General features: G+C 38.2%; 1 protein-coding gene across 2 annotated transcripts in view, besides 1 other annotated feature; it reads left to right on the top strand.

Moving 5' to 3' along the window:
- Positions 1-14,957, top strand: part of CG44153 (uncharacterized protein) — a 116,136-nt gene that overhangs the window by 7,724 nt on the left and 93,455 nt on the right. The gene's annotated exons all lie outside the window — the stretch shown is intronic.
- Positions 8,744-14,957: part of a mobile genetic element that runs on past the window's edge.

Raw genomic sequence — 14,957 nt, 5'->3', positions numbered from 1 at the left:
GGCTTTACTTTCTCGCCCATCGTTTTCCACTTTTTCAGGCTTTATCTTGGCGGCTATTAGTTTTGATAAATGGCTTTGGCGATGCAGTTTCTGGTCAGCGCTGTCAGCAGTTTACCTCTCATCCTCTCATCCCAAAACGGCGATATAGAAAATATGTTTTATTTTCCCTCGCCATGCTCTAGGTATTTTCTAAAAATACGCCGATAGATGCCTTTATGCCCCCCCTTTTGGGTATCCAAGGATTGGAGGGGTACGAGGAATTTAAATAATCGCTTTAATATTATGCAGATCAATATTTAATCTACTCATAATCGAATTCGATTTATTTAGCATAAGCGAGTCAAACGAATAATTTTCAATGAGTTCGATTCGTTGTTTTATTGTCAGGCGGCTTGTAAAAATTTGAAGTGCGTCTGTCAGCGCGAATTCAAAAAAGAAAAAACAATTTTAATAGGTAAAATAATTTAATTGAATCCTTTGTTTTTAAGCAAAACGAAATGTATAACCTCTGAAAAGAACCTTAACAAATACACGATTTTCGCATAATTCACTTGTATGAACCAACGAAATGGGGGGAAAAAAATAGGCCAACTGAAAATGAAACGAAATTATGCGGGTAGAAAACCATAAATTGACTTTTGGGCCAACAAACAGACAAACAAAATAAAACTTTTTCCTTTTTTTGGGCGCTTGTATGCACGGAATAATTCGCAAGTTTTACGGTATGCTTCGCTTTGATCAAAGGCATTAATATTTTATTTCTTGTATATATGTACATACATACGTACATACATATGTACATATGTGCTACTGACGTCTTATGTTACGTGATGCTATGTATGTATGTGGCAAATTGTCTTGTCAACATAAAAAAATAACAAACAAAAGTTAGGAAGGAAAAATCCCACAGAGAAATGTGGCAAAAGCTTTAAGTGAAGCGTAAAAATTGAAAGGAAACTAAGTAGAATAATGTGTATCTTATTCTGCGGGTTAATTTTCATCGTTTGACTTTTTGACATGTTTTTAAATTCATCACGCACAATTGGTTTTTTGGGTATATGCTATCTTAAGATACGTATGGGTTCTAGAAATTGGAATAAAAATGGGAAAAAATAATTCATTTCCATCGTGAGTAAACTGTTCGTTTGACTTTTAAACAACTTGAAATTCATCACGCACAATAGGTTTTTTTTTTAGGTTAACTAGGGCCATTTTGAGATATATAAATATGTGATTGGGATGGGTTCTTTAAGAATGGTTATAGAATAATTTCCATCGTTTTTCACTTTATTTCAATATTCCTCACGCACATTTGATTTCTCTGCCCACTGGGACTATTTCAAGGTGTATTAACATGGGATTGGCTGCTACCCTAGAAATTGGATGTCATGAATCTACAATTTAGTTGGCTAACGAAATTCTCGGCTGAAATTGATTTTGGACAGCTTTCCATCTCGCCAACTCATGGACGTATTATCTGGACAGCTCTTGAGGGATCGGACAAAGGGAGATATATCTTTTATTTGGCTTTTTAAACAGCAGCCAGCATAACAAAATAAAAGCTCAGCAGGACTAACAAAAGCCAGGGGTCACTTTTGCCCGCATACGATTGTTTCGCCTTTTTTTTTTCTTTTTTGGAAGAATGCCTTTGTTTACCAATGAAATGGAATCTCCCTTTTATGGGCGAGCAGTTTATGTGTTTATGTTTTAGACTTATGCGCCAACTGCTTGACCATTTTATTGATTTAGTAGCCTGCTATATCGGCTTTTGCCCTCCCCCCTCGCCACATCACAATACCCATCCCGTGGCTCCATTTTATCGGCGGGTGTCGAGTGGATTTTCCATAAAACACGAATTTCCGCAACTCCATTTGGATTTCGCCCTTTGCCGTCCACTTGACACTTTGCAACTGAGCATTCAATTTCATTGAATTATAGAATTCCCAGAATTGTTCTGCAAATTAATAGGCAATTAACGTCAAGGGCAGAGGAGTCGTAAGCCAGCTGAACTTAGTGGTATATATACGCTTTTTGAATTATGGCATGTCCTTCGATTAAATCAACGAAATATGCGTGTACATTTAACACTTGTATTATATAGTACGCGGTATGTGTTAATTAATATTATGTGAAAATATCGTACCGTAAAGGGTATTAAGCTGGTCAGCTTTAAATTGAATTAATTTTTAATATAATCAGTTGAGCCAACGGCGCAATAAATGCATAATTAAAATTAATTTTTATTTTCAATTATGCTTTTAATTTGTTCTGATATTCGAAATGCCGCATGCTAAGTGAAAATGTCTTTCGCATTTAACAACTAGCAGAGATTCCTTTAAAGTTATTTAACAATGAGCTGCATAATTCGTACTTTTTACTTATATGGTTGCATAATTGTCTTAATGCAAAAGCGAGCGCACTTATTCAGTTTATTAGTGCCGAATGCGCCACCACCGCAACTTCATACGATTTAATCCCATTTGAGTGCCGACATTGGCCATTAAGCTAAGCCATAAATTCCGAATATTGCCGAACCTATAAAGTACTCAACTTGGTTAAACCGGAGGGAGCCAAACGCGCCATAAATTTCAATAAACACCCAATGAGGCATGTAACTATAGGGTTTCGCCAAGGATTCACTGCCGTGCAAAAGACGAGCTTTTAGCCGCAAATTAAGTGTTTTAATTAGCCATCTGCCTTTGCATTCTGAATTTTATCGGATATTAGTGTGTGAATGAATTTCAATAGTTGTAAATCATGACAATGATATTGGGTACTAGCGTTTATCGATTGGCAAGAAGCTTGGTAGTTGCAATCAACAAATTATAAAATTATATAAAATTATCCTTTTAAAGCTTAGAAATCATATACAAAAGTATATATCTCACATTTCCGATCGTTTGATTCTCAGATTTGATTTTGATTCAGTGCAGCAAAATAACTCCTTGAAGCCGAGTTAGCTGAACTGCTCATTATTTTGATAAATTGTTTGCAAAATGTCCTTCGGGGCAACTTTTTCTCCACGTTACATAAATAGACGTGCAATTAAGCAAGCTCGCAAGCAACTTCATTGATGCGACCTGTTATGAATGCCCATAGACATATAGTAAATGAGTTTCAAGGGTTGGGATTCATGGCATAAATTTATTCATTTAAGCAGACATGATGCTCTAATTATGCATGAAGCACGAAAAACTAGACGGAAGTCAAAGGAGCTGCGCTGCTTTTCAGAGTCAACGATCCCGATGTCCGAGGCTTTTGCATTGAGATTTATCCAGCAAAATTTGTAGTGAATTATATGAGAATAGTTCATGTGCCGCCACATTATTGTCTGTGGTAATAAAATCCACAAATTATCCAAATGCATGGAGTGATTTTGTGTTCTGTTTTCAGCAAATGGCGGCAAATGGCAAATGCCGCAGCTCAAGCATAAATTATGACTTGGACCACTTTTCGTGCATTGGGCATAAATCAGGCGAAATACAAGCATAACCGACATAAAGCATTGCCTACTGCTTTTTTATGCGCCCAAAAGTTTGACGGGCATACAATAATTTATTAGCAAACTCAGCGAATTGTAAAGGACGCGGCCGGGAAAACAGGACAGCACCCAGCCAGATTGCCAGGCGGTAAGAAAGAGAACGCGGGCAAAGGACGAAGGACGCAGGACGCAAATGTGGCTTACAAATTGCCAAAGGCAATCTCACTTCTGCTGCGCTCTGTTTCAAAATTTTCCCGTACTCCATGTCAGCGGTAACTCAATTAGAAAATATAATTATGCCACAGGAAGCGTTTTCATACGCATTTTCCTACAATATGAAAAGCTTGTTGAAATTAACTTTATTATACTTACGATATTGTGGATATGTCTGCACAAGAAGGCTTCCACAATGTCAGATGGCTTTAAAAAAAATATATGTATATATATAAAAAAAAGAAAAGAAAAATGAGATGAGATGAGGAAACAGAAACTCAAATATGAATAAAGTTTGCTGCTCCCTTTTAATTTTTTTTTTTTTTACGATAAATAAACATTTATCCCAACACAGGGATATGAAATGACGGTAGCTTTAATTAAAGCTAAATCGCACATTTCATACAACCGATACAATTTGCATGGGCCAAGGAAAAACTTTTCGGTCTGCGGAATGCATAAAACAATCCCAACACCAATTTACCTTATCAATCAGCAGGGCGGAATGAAAAGGGGGGCGTGGTTGGCGCTTAATCAAGCGCTAAGTCCGCAACAATCGCACCGAAAACGACCCTTCTCTCAAGTTTTGGCAACCGTTTACCTGGCGTAACCTTTAACCTTTCACCTTTTTGGCTGGAAGTGCTATCTAGGATGCGATGGAAGTTTTTCGCTTTTGCGGCGGTAATTTGTTGTTACACGTGGTCGACCCTGCCGTTTGCTTTTTGGGCGCTCAAATGAGGCGCATCATTAGTTTGCTAGACGTTGATTTTGAGTAACTCCCCCCCTTATTACCACCCCCCCCTCCCATTTGGATTCGCGATTTATTATTAATTGGCCGCAGCGAAGAAGAAAGTTTTACCGCCTATTTGTTTTACAAGTTTTTCTCGGGGCAAAACTTTTGTGCCGCGGCGAGAATGTTTCAATTATTAACACTTGTGCGTCCCGCTGCGTCTCACTAAATAATTCAATATTCGGGTTTTACTGCCATTCCTTCCATAAATACTGTACAAATATTTTCTGTTTAATTAAAACTTTATCCTTTTCAATTGTGCAACGACTTAAAAGCGTGCTCTTACAATTTAATATTAAACTCGATGGCAGCAAAAAAAAAAAAAAAAAACGGGTAAAAGGAATTTTAAAAATAAATTTTCATGCGCATAAGTAAGCATGTGGTTATATTGGCACAAGAAAAAAAAAAATAAATTAAGAGCTTTTTTATGCCAGCACGAACAATGGATCATTAATTAGAATTTTTATTGATAAATTAATCATAATCCAAAGCTAATAAAAGCAAATACGTGCACGAACTTCAAAAAAAAAAAAACATTTGCGCAAAAAGGCAAATAATTTATAATGCCATTTTTAATCGAGTTTAATTAATTTGCAAAACCATATTCCACTTTCGCAGCCAGAATCCAATGGTTTGTCGCCGAGGTGGCAGTAAATTTAAAGAGATTTTATTTGTGGTTTCCGACTGGGCTTAATTGCAGCCCGCCAAACTGTTTATTAAATAAGGCTAAAACGCTGCTGGCGATGCCCCGGAATTTGCTGCCTATTTTTTTTTTTTCAAGAGGCTTTTCCCATTGCAATTGGCAATTGGCAATTGGCAATGCATCTGCTTGCCGCATTCATGCCACTTTAATTTGCTTTAGGCCAATGCACACATGCAACTTTAACTGTTGCACGCAAAGTTGTAGCTGGCTGGCTGGCAAATTGGCGATGGATGGCAAACAAGGAGGCCAGCGAAAAGGGGACACCGGCTTTTGTCGCCGGCGCCGATCCTCGAAAAGCATCCTACATTCGCCCCCAGAAATAATAAACATCAATTGCCTAATGCAAACAACCGCAGGAGCTCTTCGTGCTCAGTTCGGTTCAGTACACCAATGCTTATATTCATAGTCTCCCTGACCTCTTACCACCTCAAAGGATGTGCACTGGAAGAAATAAAGGGATAAAGTGGGCTTCACGCGCGTAAAAGGTGTCTAAAAGTAAAGTAGGGATAAAGCAATGTTTCCTTACCCAAACAGTTTTAAGTTTATCCCTTTAAAATATCTAAAACTAGTGAGATTTTTCAATATTACAGATTCATTAAATCCGCTTTGCTTGCACAACTCGGTGGGAATTTTTCCGAGTGCACATTTGTTTGCATTTCCGTTGCTGCTGATTGTTGTTGCTGGCAGCAGCAGCAGAAACGGAAAAAGTGCTCTGTAAATACGCAACGAGACGCGTCGTATACTCGTAGTATTTAGGCAGTAGTCCTTGCTGGGCTCCTCGTCCTCGTGCCACCTCACCCCCCTTCACCTATAATTGTGTATGTGAATGTGTATGGTGTGTGTGTGTGTGTGTGCCGTTTGCCAGCGTCTTTTTATGAACTTGTTAACAATCTAACGACCTTTTTGCCCGGCTACCTCATTGCTGGTGTAGCCTGGCTAAATTCCGTATGTCGTCGAGTGGCGCATCAAATGTTTGGGCTTAGCAAATATTTGCATACTTTCGGGCTGCTCATGAAAATAACATAATTTGATTTGGTAATGTGATTTTGGCTTGAACAAATGTAAACATATGTTTGCCTATGCCATAGATAACATATTTTTGCTGATTTTTTTTATGGCAGCTGTCTCACGTAGGAAAATGTTTCGTGATTTATTGGTATTTAATAGTAGGGCAAGACATAAGCATCAGAAATCGGTTGGGATTAAATGCAAGAGAAGTGGGTCTCTTAAATGGCACACAAATATTGCATGAGCCTATTGTCCTAAAAGTATGCAACACAAGGACCATCACTTTCGCCAGCGCGCTGGCAGGACATAGTTCATTATTTATTCATAGCATTCAGTAGAGAAGTGTTTATGTGGCAAGGTCCTAACTCTGCAAGTAGCTCCACTTTGGGCCACAAATTGGCCAACAGCAAGAGGCATCTTGGAAAAAAAGGGGCCTCGCCAAAAAATAAAAGAAAGAAAAATATGCAAATGTAACTTTTTTTTTCGGCCCTGCATAAAAAGAAACTTTTTGATTCAACACAATCTCTAGTTTGAGGTCTGGCACCCGAAACAAAATTGTCAATATTGTAAACAGATTCCTTTCGACCGAAGCTGATTAGATTGGATCGAAAGTGGGATGATGGGTGGTAGTGGATGTGTCCCTGCTCCTCCTGACCCATATAATTGCTACTCTTGTTACCGACTCCACACGTGCTGGCCAACTTTTTGCATTGCCATTCGATTGGTAACATTTTAAAGCTTATTTGATTCGGAACGCACGTACCAAACTCCTCGGTTCCCTGGGAGACTAGTTGACCAGTCCTGTCCAGTTGACCAGCACCATATTGGCCTGTGGGCGGGCAAAATGGCCAGCCTTTGTGTAAATCTTTATTGAACACTCAAATCCTAATTGCACCCAGGGTGATCACTACATGGTAAGTGCGACGTTTGTCCATGTTTGTGAACGGAAAATGGTCAACGAGTCGGTTCATTTGGGGACTGGATGGATAGTTTATAAACGGAAAATGGTAAAATGCTAGTGCTGATTTGTTTTGTTCTCACAAAAAGGATTGGGGTCCCAATGATGAGTGTTGTCTCTTGTCTCTTGCATGATTTTTGGTAAACCAAACTGGAGTTTATGTTCTCTGTTGACCTTGAAGCAGCCTTTTCATAATAAGTATTATCCCTATCCGATTTGATTTTCAGATATCCCTTTTCGAAACTTACAATCTGAAAAGGAGGGAAAAAAAAATACTGAAGATATGCCTCGCCTGCAGCTAGACACAAGATTCTGTCCTTTCTGGGCAGATGGTGTGTAAAAAGTAAACAATAGTTACATTGATTAGGGTCTAATTTTTCCTTAAAGTCCTTACAATTTGCATTTGTATGGACGGATTCTGGAGGGACTTTCATAAATACGTTTCTGTTTGAGCAATATGAATTTGCTCGGCAGCTGTCGACTTGTATTGCCATGCATATATATTAGATACCCCTTTTTTTCAAGGGCTTAAACTTTTCCTTTGGCCCGGCTCTTTAGCTTGCAAAACCCTTGTAAAAAAAAGTTGACTAAACAACATTACGCAAGATGGGCGAAACATGTCATATGTTTATTTATTTAGGTAGCAACGGGCAATTGGCAATTTGCTTGAATGAAGTTGAAGTCACTTGAAAAATCCCAGAATAAACAAATGCATTAAAGCGGCAGACTGTGCAGCTATTTTAAGGGCTTACAAATATAATCCATTCATTGGCTAGACATAACAGATTTCAATTGCACAATTCAATACAATATTCCACCGAATATTCTGATGAAAAAATATGGCACCATTAAATAAATAAGACACAAACAACTTTAAGGAAATGGCCGCAAATTAAAGAAAATATAATCGACGAAGCGAAAAAATGCCCCGCAATAATAAACGATAATTGATAATAACATTTTGCTACCTTCCTTCCGCCAAATAAAATTCTTATATATGTATGTTTGTATGTGAAGGGGAAATCAATAAAACCGTTGGCGAAAACATTTGGCCACAATTTCAATTTTGTGGCACGAAAAGCGGCGAGTCGAATAAGAAGCACAGGAACTGGGAAACATTTCAACAATTTCCGCCTGCCACCGCGTGGAAAAGTGAAAATTTTCATTTTCGCAACTGTCCCAGTATGGAATGTGCCATTTCTTCGACACCTCCGCACAATTTCTATGCGACTGCACACCGCGGCGACAAAGTTAGACGAAATGTCATCATTTCCGTTGGGAAAACTGTGCGCGCTCAACCGGCAGCGCCGTGGAAAATGGGTGGAAAAAACCGCCGCTTAGTTTTTCCACAGCGGCAAATGATGGCGCTGCCGACTGTCGAGAAAGGTGCAGAAAGGTTAACTAAGAAAGCCATGCAAATGCCTTTTTATTTCCCCACAAACTTTGGGCCCACAGAAAGAAAAAAAAAAGATAATATAGAGAATTCCCGGGAATCAAAGAACTCTTTACTGGTCCCAGCCAATCCCTCTTACGGCTCTTAAACGAAGCGTAAAATTGTTAAATGAGTGCGAATGTCTACGGCGAAAAAGGTGTAGTATGTGCATATATCGAGGGTACACTGTACCTATAAGTACACAGCAACACTTAGTTGCATTGCATAAATAAATGTCTCAAGTGAGCGTGATATAAGATCACCCATTTATGCTTTAAGCTAAGTCAGCATCCCCACGCTGGCCGCTGGCCATATATGCGCATAAGCTCTCTCTCTCTCTCTCTTATACATATATATATATACGCTGCTCTTCTGCCGCTGTCGACGGCGGCGCAGTCGCAGTATTTAGGTAAGATTAGACACTCTGTAGAGGTTAAGCGGGCAGAACCGTTTCTGCTACTCGAAGAGATAAGAAGAAATAAAAAGGTGGCCTGACGGCTGCACCCAACTGCAAGGAAAACACGTGTTCTCAATTGGTGGCATATATTGGTTTATTACATGGCGACCGTGAGGCAGGAGCCTGCGATCTGAGGACTACTGAGGAAATGCTGCTAATATTGCCGATTTGATTTGGGAATTCTAAACAGCGACAACAGGTGTGAGAGGCAGGCCGCCCCTTACACCAGTGCGGGAGACCTAGAGACGGGACACTGATGAAAAAAAAAGAAACAAAAATACTGAGTGAGTAGAGTGTGGTAATGGGCAAACGCGGATGTCAGGAAATCAAAAATAAAGGTATAGCACATATTAAGTGGCTATGATATACAAATAAAACACCGCCCCCATGGGCAACGGCACAGAAATTAACTGCCGAATTAGACTTTCTGAAAGAAAACCTCCAGCAAAGAAAGCCGAATACCACAACTCACTCAGCAAAAATAGAAATAATCAATGAAGAAATAACTGAAAATTCAACATCACCCAAGCCGAAAAGACCCGACGTCTGCATGAAAGACTGCCCTCGACCATTGTAAGCCGCAACAGCAATTAGCACGGCATCCTGCGAGGGTAGGATTAGGATAAAGGATAAAGGATTCCACCGGCGCGCCGCACATGACAACAGCGAATGTCTACCAAGCAGACGTTCGAACACCCTGCTCCTGTCGAGCAAAGGGATCTGCCAAGTATCAAAGAGGTAATAGAGGTAGATCCGTCCGCGGGACCAAAGCCCTTGACCATACAAGAGTACAAGGCACGGACTGCAGCGAGGGAGCAGCCACCTAAAAAGAAGAGGGGTGGCCGCCGGATTAAGTTGCTCAGCGCCCGGAGGCTCAACATCGAACTACTGAAGACGGCAACTAATGAGGAAGACCGGCAGCGCTACAAAGAGCGCCTTGCAGCCATCAATCAACAACTTCGTGGTGCGAAGTAAAGCGGCGGGCTGCGTTATACGCCATAGCCTCAACCGCCCAAATATTATATTAATGTTGTCGATGCGGTTTCCGCTGCAACAAAATTACTAACTTATCAGGGACCCATTTCATAACTAACACATTATACTCAGTCCTAAACTTAAAATAAGTAATAATATTGTAAAATTGCAAATTGCAACCGATGTAAACTGAGTATAATGAATTCATCTATCAAGTAAAAATATGTTTAACAACAGTTTAGACCTATTAAAATTTCGAGCTATATTTATATCTGATCGAGATAACAATAATTGACCAATTCTCAAAGTTAAAATTCTATTTGTACTTTTGATATACAAATAAAGACTAATTTTCCCCATATCAAAATGGGACATAAGTCGTGGATACAACCCCACAGTTAAATTCAATGTACTTACTATTTTTGATTTTAGTTATCCTATCAGCCTTTTAACCTGGCCTTAAAACTTTATCAGTTTCACAAAAGATCGTTGAAAAGACTTACATGAGTCGAGCCAATGATTTAGACAAAATCTAATAGAAACTACACCAAAAAGGTACAAGTGCGATTACATCGCTAAAAGGTACATACATGGAATGGCTAAACTTAACCATATCCATAAACAATATTAGAGATGCTTTTGATAAATCCTATAAATGTATTAATAAAACCGCGCTGATCAAAACTCAGACGCTTATTTTTCACATAAAGGTATTGATAACACAATACAACACATTACAAAACCTAATAGTAACAAACAAAAGCAAACTCACTGAAGAACATAAAGTCCAATGCTTCAAAGTTCTCAGTTCATTTGGTAAAAGACTACATAATACCAGCGTTAGACACAGTATTATAATAGAAGTCCCAACAGAACTAACCAAAATAGCAGAATTCGACGAAAGCCAGTTAAGAGACTTGGACGAGTCGCAGCCGTTAGAAGATTTAGATATCGAAAGCGATATCGAATCAATAGAAGAATTAAAATTTAATACCGTACAACCAAATACAAGAAACATGGCCAACGCATTAGAAGCTCAGAGAGCATACGTTAAACAGGTATCTGCCACAGTACCTGAATTCGATGGTAAGAAACTCCATTTAAACAGGTTTGTGACAGCACTTAAGTTGACGGATCTAACTAAAGGAGATCAAGAAACTTTAGCAGTAGAGGTCATAAAGACCAAAATTATTGGCCCATTAAACTATAAAGTAGAACATGCGACAACGATACAGGCAATAATTACCATATTGCAGGCAAACGTAAAAGGCGAATCGCCTGACGTTATAAAGGCCAAATTAATAAATGCCCAACAAAGAGGCAAGACCGCGTCTCAGTATGTTACAGAAATAGACAGTATGCGTAAGCAGCTCGAGGCAGCTTACATAGACGGCGGATTAGACGCCGATAATGCTGACAAATTCGCGACTAAAGAGTCGATATCAGCAATGACCAAAAACTGTGCCAACGAGGCACTTAAAATGATCTTAACTGCAGGTACATTTAGTACATTCAACGACGCAATGGAAAAATACCTACATTGCAGTACAGAAATAACCGGCAATTCAAATACAGTCTTATTCTATAATGGGAATAATAGACGTGGTAATTATAATGCCTACTATCGTGGTAGAGGCAGAAATAATTATAACCATAATTATAACCAGAATTATAACCAAGGTTATAATAATAACAACAGAGGTCGCGGAGGCTACCGCGGCCACGGTAATAACAGAGACGGAGGTAACCGAAGGGGTAACCAAAGTCAGAATAATAATAACAACCGAAATGTGCGTAACGTACAATCGGAAAACAGCCAGACCCCCTTAAGCGATCAACAGTAAAAGTGTTTAAAGTAAACCTAAATCTGAGTATTTTCATTAAGACAAAAAACCATGAAACAAACACAGTTCTTACATTACTAATAGACACAGGTGCAGAAATTTCATTGCTAAAAGCCAAAGCAAAGGAATATAATAATATAAATTTCAGTAATATATCAAATATTACAGGTATTGGGCAAGGAACCATACAGTCTATAGGTACAGTAGATCTTGACATACGCATTCAGGATGTTCTAGTGCCACATGAATTTCATGTAGTACCTGAGAATTTTCCGATACCATGCGATGGCATAATCGGAATAGATTTTATCAAGAAATACAATTGCGTATTAGAGTTTCAAAATAACAAAGACTGGTTCACAATAAGACCCAATAACTTCAGTAGACAGATTAGTGTACCAATTACACATAACTTAGACTCCAACACACTCTTATTGCCAGCTAGATGCGAAGTAATCAGACAAGTCAAATTACTCACTAACGAAAAAACGGTGGTAGTACCAAATCAGGAGCTGCAACCAGGTATAATAGTAGCAAGCACCATTGCCGATAGCAAAAACGCATTGATTCGCATTATAAATACAAATAATAAAGACGCCATAATAGATAGCGCGAAGATCAAATGCGAATCAATGAAAGACTATGACATTTTTACAACACCAGTAGAAAAGGAAAATAGAACTGAAGAAATTTTAAAACAATTAAGATTCCCTAAACAATTCAATAATGAACTAACTAAGTTATGCACCGAGTTTAGCGATATTTTTGGTCTAGAAACAGAACCAATATCGGCTAACAATTTCTACAAACAAAAACTCAGATTAGGGGAAAAAACACCGGTCTATATAAAAAACTATCGCATGGCAGATAGCCAAAAACCAGAAATCGCCAGACAGGTAAAAAAATTAATAGATGATGGAATAGTTGAACCATCAATGTCTGAATATAATAGTCCATTACTTTTGGTTCCAAAGAAACCACTTCCGAATTCCACGGAAAAAAGATGGCGATTAGCAGTTGACTATCGTCAAATAAATAAGAAACTATTATCAGACAAATTTCCACTTCCAAGAATAGAAGATATTCTTGATCAATTAGGAAGAGCAAAGTATTTTTCATGTCTCGACCTAATGTCTGGATTCCACCAGATAGAACTAGAAAAAAGGTATAGAGATATAACGTCATTTTCAACAGCCAATGGCTCATATCGCTTCACGCGATTACCATACGGACTGAAAGTAGCACCAAACTCCTTCCAACGTATGATGACACTTGCATTTTCTGGTCTTGAACCATCGCAAGCATTTCTATATATGGATGACTTAGTAGTAATAGGTTGTTCAGAAAAACATATGCTCAAAAATTTGACTAACGTATTCGAGCTATGTAGACGACATAATTTGAAACTACATCCAGGGAAATGTTCTTTCTTTATGAAAGAAGTAACATATTTGGGTCACAAATGTACCGATAAAGGTATACTCCCAGATGACACCAAATATGAAGTTATAGAAAAATATCCTATACCAACAGATGCCGACAGTGCTAGGCGTTTCGTAGCCTTCTGTAATTATTACAGACGTTTCATTAAAAATTTTTCTGATCATTCACGCCACTTAACGAGGCTTTGTAAAAAGAATGTTCAATTCGAATGGACAGCAGAATGCAATGATGCATTCGAATACCTTAAAACAGAATTAATGAAACCAACATTACTACAGTACCCAGATTTCGGTAAAGAATTTTGCATAACAACCGATGCTAGTAAACAGGCATGCGGAGCGGTACTTACACAAGATCACAATGGTCAACAACTTCCAGTGGCATACGCTTCAAGAATGTTCACTCAAGGTGAAAGTAATAAGTCCACTACAGAACAAGAATTAACGGCCATTCATTGGGCCATAAATCATTTTCGACCATACATATATGGCAAGCATTTCATGGTAAAAAGCGATCATAGACCATTGTCATACCTATTCTCTATGAAAAATCCAAGTTCAAAACTCACTCGTATGAGGCTGGATTTAGAAGAGTATGACTTTACTGTAGAATATCTTAAGGGGAAAGATAACCATATTGCGGACGCCTTGTCTCGCATAACAATAAAAGATCTGAAAACAATCAACAGAGAAATATTAAAAGTTACCACCAGATCAAAAGCTAAACAGGAAAATTCCTGTAAGGACGAAGCAATAGTCAAAATACAAGAGGAAAAAGAGCAAACAATAGAAAAGCCCAAAGTCTATGAAGTTGTCAATAATAATGACACAAAGAAATATGTTTTAATCAAAATAGATAAACACAAGTGTTTATTAAAACGAGGAAAAACAATTGTTTCACGCTTTGATGTTGATGACTTGTATTCTAATGAAACATTTGATCTAAATCAATTCTTTCAAAGGCTTATTTCAAAAGCCGGAATGCATAAAATAACAAAAATGCGAATATCACCAAGCGAACAGATGTTCCAATTTGTATCACTAAATGAATTTAAAATAAAGGGCAACCGAGTACTCGAAAAAGTAGAACTAGCTATTCTACAAAAGGTGATAATTATAGACAAAAATGACGAAGCTCAGATTAAAGAAATTTTGACAAAATTCCATGATGATCCTATAGAAGGAGGCCACACTGGTATTTCGCGAACCCAGTCAAAAATCAAAAGATTTTATTATTGGCCCCAGATGACCAAGACAATCTCAAAGTATGTAAAGACTTGTTTGAAATGTCAACAAGCCAAAATTACAACACATACGAAAACTCCATTAACATTGATGCCAACGCCAGCAACAGCATTTGATACTGTTTTAATTGATACCATTGGCCCACTACCGAAATCGGAAGACGGAAATGAGTATGCAGTTACAATCATATGCGATCTAACCAAGTTTTTAGTAACTATTCCAACACCAAATAAAAGTGCTAAAACAGTTGCAAAGGCTATATTTGAATTATTTGTACTGAAGTACGGTCCAATGAAGACGTTCATTACAGATCAAGGTACGGAATACAAAAATTCACTTATGAATGAATTATGCAAATATATGCATATAGAAAATCTAACATCTAGCGCTCACCATCATCAAACTTTAG

This window comes from Drosophila melanogaster, chromosome 2L (assembly GCF_000001215.4).
Source record: "Drosophila melanogaster chromosome 2L".
Taxonomy (NCBI): domain Eukaryota; kingdom Metazoa; phylum Arthropoda; class Insecta; order Diptera; family Drosophilidae; genus Drosophila; species Drosophila melanogaster.
Note: the sequence above shows the minus strand (reverse complement) of the source record. Positions and strands in the feature narration are given on the sequence as shown.